This window comes from Vigna radiata, chromosome 8 (genome assembly GCF_000741045.1).
Source record: "Vigna radiata var. radiata cultivar VC1973A chromosome 8, Vradiata_ver6, whole genome shotgun sequence".
NCBI lineage: Eukaryota > Viridiplantae > Streptophyta > Magnoliopsida > Fabales > Fabaceae > Vigna > Vigna radiata.
Window position 1 is genome coordinate 23,527,374 of NC_028358.1, and position 5,328 is coordinate 23,532,701.

Below are 5,328 nucleotides of genomic sequence, written 5' to 3' on the forward strand. Positions count from 1 at the left end.
ATTGTCATGGTGAACTTAGATGAAAAATGATGGAAGAATGGAAAAGCAAACCCTAGATAGGATAAAAAGGAGCCTAAGCATCCAAGAGATCTTCTCCAAGGAGTGAAAATTAGGTCTAGCCGCCCTCTTCTGTCAAAAGAATGATTCTGAAGTCGCAATAGGGCTATTTATAGCTGAGGAACGTCACAAAAAACAGGCCCAAGCCCAGCAGACAACCGCCCGACGTCACACTTATGCCGCCCGGCGGTTTGCCCCTTGTCGCAAAACCGCCCAACGTCGTCGCCTGGGTGCCAGACAGTGGCTTCTCCTTGCATTTGGCCGCCCAGCGGTGGATTTTGGTGCTAGGCGGTTCCTAGACTCTTCTTTTATTCATTTTTTCTTTCTCTTTCTTGAGTCTTAGACCTTCATCTTCAATCCCATTCTTCACTTTCATAAAAAATGCTACAAAACAAGCATAATATCGCTAAAAACAACTTTTGACTCTCGACTGACTCAATTTATGTGTTTTGCTTGATTCTAAGCTCATTATAAGTCTTAAAGGGTGTAATTTGGTCTCGAATTACATGAAAATAACTATTTTTCAACCGTTATCACTATCAATAACATAATTAAACCAATCCAAATCAATATGCCTAAAGGTAACATTTCTTATGCGAAATATTATGTGAATGTTTTTTTCAATCATTAGTTTTACCTTACCAATGTCTTATATGGACCTTAGTTCTCTTTTAGTCTCATTAATTTTTCACAACTTATTAAATTTGTTCATTGTGATCTCATTTTTTTTTCCCTTTGGTTTTGATATACATGATATGGAAACCAAGAGAAGATTGGTTTAATAAAGTTAAAAGTCAATTCATAAGTATCTAATATAAGTTAATTTTGAGATTAATTTGGTACTTATCTTGTTTCAATTTTGTCAAATATTTGTAGAAATCACTAAATTTGACTTGTTTTGCGTATTTTTATTATTACAAAGAGTCAAAGTGGAAATATAAAAAAATGGAAGAAATCCAAGCAATTTTGTAATTTTTAGAGACTTTTTTTGAGTTTCTCAAATACTTTCATTTGTAATTTTAGAGAAAATTATTGGAAGTCTTAAGTGATCCTCTTTGTGTTGTAATATTTCCATCTATTATGAGGAGCTAAATCTCTTAGAGTATTGAAGCAAAGATGTAACTCTTTGGAACTTTCTTGTATTGGTACTTTGTATCTATAAAAGTATGTTTTTATTACATGTTTGTGAATTAGTTTATATTCATTGTTGGATGAACTAATCACTTGCCTTATTTCACTAGCTTGGGATTGAGTAAGAATTGAATCAAAGTTGCAGTCAAACTAATTCTCCTTCTGCTTTTAGATGCTAGGAATATATTTAAGGCTCTAGTTGGTTATAAAGTCTTGATGCAATTGATCCTAAGATACCATTGAGGAATCATATTGAAATTTAGTGATCTTAGGCACTGGATACTAAGAATGGACCTAAATGATGACTTAGGTCCAACCAAAGGACTTATCACTAGGAGCACGACAAGGAAAACACAAGAACTTTGGGAAGACAGTAAAACATGTGGGCCTAATAGGGTCCAACTATTAATGATATGGGTAAAGGAAGATGTTAAAATTTAATGGATTGTATTTAAGTCTAGTAGTATAGATTTCTTTTTTATCATGTAAATATGCTTTCAGTCGAACTCCTTTGGTTCCAACATAACTCTTCTATTTCCAGTCGAGCTCCCATGTTTCCAACTAAGCTCTAATGTGTCCAGTTGAGCTCTCATGTCTCTAGCTGAGCTCTAATGTTTTTTAGTTGAGCTATCCAAGCTCCCATGTTGACCTGTCGAGTCCCATTTTTGTCTAACGAGTTTCCATGCTTCCTACTGGGGTAGTTATCCTACTACCAAGCTCCATACTGATTATCGGGTTATCGAGCTATGTTCAAGAAGACCAATCCATTATTCTAGAACATCTCACGTTTATCACATTAAGCACATTGTGTAAAAACATGAACACATGAGGTAACACTTGTTTCTTGACCCATTATTCATTGCGTGGAAATAGGGTATGTCATGGAATTCATTTGGCCGAGAATTTAGAGGTCTCATTTCCTATAAATAAAGACCTCCATGAATGTAAAAATCACTTTTGAATTCTTAATGAAACTTTATTGAGATCACTCTAGACCTTTTCATCTTTAAGAGTCACCTAGCTAGAGGTTCTCAGTTAGCTTCCTCAAGCCTCCTTCCTAAGAATTGGCCCAACCTTTCTAGAAATAGTTCCTCACTTACCACTCCACACATACCAACACCGAACCATCTTTGTGTCATCTTTTGTTGATCTAACACTGGCATGTATTCATGGAGCATGTGGCATCATCAAATTACATTGAAAGAGAACCCCCATGACATGATTATTTGCATCTTTATAAATAATAACGGAACCATTACAAGAGAGGGACAAAGTGGTCAAATATAGCTTCAACACATCTTTATCATCCAAAAGTAAACCTTTTTAACCTCAAACTGTTTTACAATGAATTACTTTGCATAATTAGCTTTATTTTCTGAAATCAAATTTGTTTTCACATATTTCATGCACATTTTTGCTGTTTTATTTAAGTCAAGCTATTTTTGCTGTTTTCACATATTTCATGCACATAATTGACATCACTAATATTATTTTGTGATAACTGGAAATTGTTTGTTCAAACAAAAAAATAGTAATAAATTATAGTCGAGATTAGGAAGCAAAACATTTTAAAAATTAAATAATTTAAAATAAAAAAAATATTCAATGCGTTTTAATTTTTTGAAAATTGTAAAAATTCTCAATTAAAAAAATGCAATGATCGAAAGCTTTCTGTGAAGCCAGGTCGTCTTTAAAACGAGTTAACGAAGAGTATTTCGTTATTTATTCAATTTAGAGTATGATATTTAGCCACTAAAATTTAAAAAATATGTTTTAACGTACTTTAAAATAGTCAATTTTTTATATATATATAGAAATGAACGTGTTTTAAGCATTGTTTAAAAAAATTGCTGTCTTAAAAACCCTTTAAAAAATCGAAATGCTTTTTCGTTAATGGTAATAGAGAAGTGTATTAAAAATAAATAAAAAAACATATTTTATAGTGCCTGTCTCAAGATTTTTTTTTCAATTTAGCATTTGCACTTCTATATTTACTAAAGATGAATTTTAACTTCAAGAATAAGAAACCAGATCCTTTTAAAGTGGAGAGATAACTGAAGTTAGTTTAGGTTCTCAAAAAATTCCTTTTATATATACAAATAGAAATGTAACCATTTATCAACACAGAGGGATTGGTTTTACAATAATTACTTTAAAATAATCACAAGCTGTTTGATAATCATTTCTCTAATAATAATAACAATAATAATAATTACTACCGCTTTATCATTTTGTTTATAGCTTTATATCATTCTCACAAAGTTGCCCAAAAAGGTCTCTACCTACTTCCCCACAGAAAACAAAAGCCTCATAAATTCTGTTTTTGTTTTTTAGGTGAGAAGGTTTAAACATTATGGAAGATAATATTTTAATCTTTAAAAAAGCTTAAAATTAATTAATATTTGGCAGAATATTAATTTTTAATACCTTGAACCAAAATACCGTGATTGAGGGCAAAAACTAAAAGGTGAAGCATGATTAAGGTGACTAAGATCTTAACATTAATGTGTGAAAGATTGAGTATTAATTTAGGCATATTGTTTGCCGTATACGTTATGGTTTGTATTATAGATCACAAAATGAATTGTAAGTGTAATTTTGATTTGTGGGAAAAGTGGAATTGGAAGCAAGAAGAAAGCATGCACGTGGTGCTGTTTCCATGGAAAAGGAAAGGAAAGTTGGACTGGAATTATGGGCTCCAGTCCAAATTATAATTATGGTACTGCGTTTCAGAGTTGGGTAATCATTATGGGCCTATAAGAAAAACTCATCACATTTGGTGTTGTATTTAAATTGGACTACTTGTTGTCTCCTTTTAAAACAAAAAGATGCTGCCGACATTGTAAACAGTGCTTAGGTTAACTTAACACAAACAAACAATGCCTAATTAAACCCTACCTAACTCAGGGTAAAAATATGTTACTATATTGTTTGCTTTATATTTTTCTCTCACTTGATGTGACCAATATTTCTGCTTGACGTAACGTTCGATTTAATTTTTTGTTTGACAAATATTATCACACTTGCATCCAAACTGGGGAAGGCTACATGCTCAAATTTTAAATATTCGTTGAGGGAGGAGAAGGCTATTATAATTAATTAGATTAAAAATTCTATACGTATCATTTGATTATTAGAATTTTCAAGTCAGAAAACTTGATTATGAAAATTAATTATATTAAATTTATTAAGATAATATAGTTAAAGTCAATTATTATATTTTCTATGTATTATTTACTTTAAAATTTAGAGTTGTCACGTATTTATTTTTAAAAGTTGTTTAGGAGAGTTAGAAAGAAAAATGTGCATTTAAGTTGTGTTTAATTTGATTTTAAATTATATAAAACTATTAGTATATAAGAATAAGTCACTAAATCATAGGATAAGAGAAGTGAGAATTCATCTTTAAAACTATTTTTTCATTTCTCTTATTAAAGACTAAAAGAATCAAGATTTATCTTTAAAACCTTATTTTCCCTTGATAAATAAGGATTTATCTTTTAAACTAGAATAATTACAACAAATAACGAAATTATGTCCACATATTTATCTTAATTTAATAATAAGAAGGAAAAAAAAAATTTAGAAGTGACATTATTCTAAATAAAGACTAAATGAATGAGGTGAACAAGACTTACAAATTTTTCAAATAAGGTAATGAATTTTGACATCTGGTGACATTTCAAAGTTTATAAATCATTTACCATCACATAAAAAGTTTATTACAAAGAAAAAGTAGAATAAAATATACAAAGAATGGAAGATCATACTAAACTCATGATAAAAATTATACCTCACTAAACATAAACAAATTATAACTATTATAAGAAAAATCTAAATAAATACATAGAAGTAAAACATTAAACCTCTTATATTGTTTTCTATAAATTAAAACTAAATTAGCTAACTTATGAGCAAAATGATTTTCCTCACACAAAACATTAGAAACTTTTGTTGAGATTGTTGACAACATAATTTTTATATAACTCTAGTTTTTTATTATGACAACACATTGCTTAATAACATGCATATGTTGTTGATGCATTACATGTTCTTATGTTGATTGATTGTTATATCTGTTGAACATGTTTATGTAATGTGTTACATTTTCCCATGTTGATTGATATATATATATATATA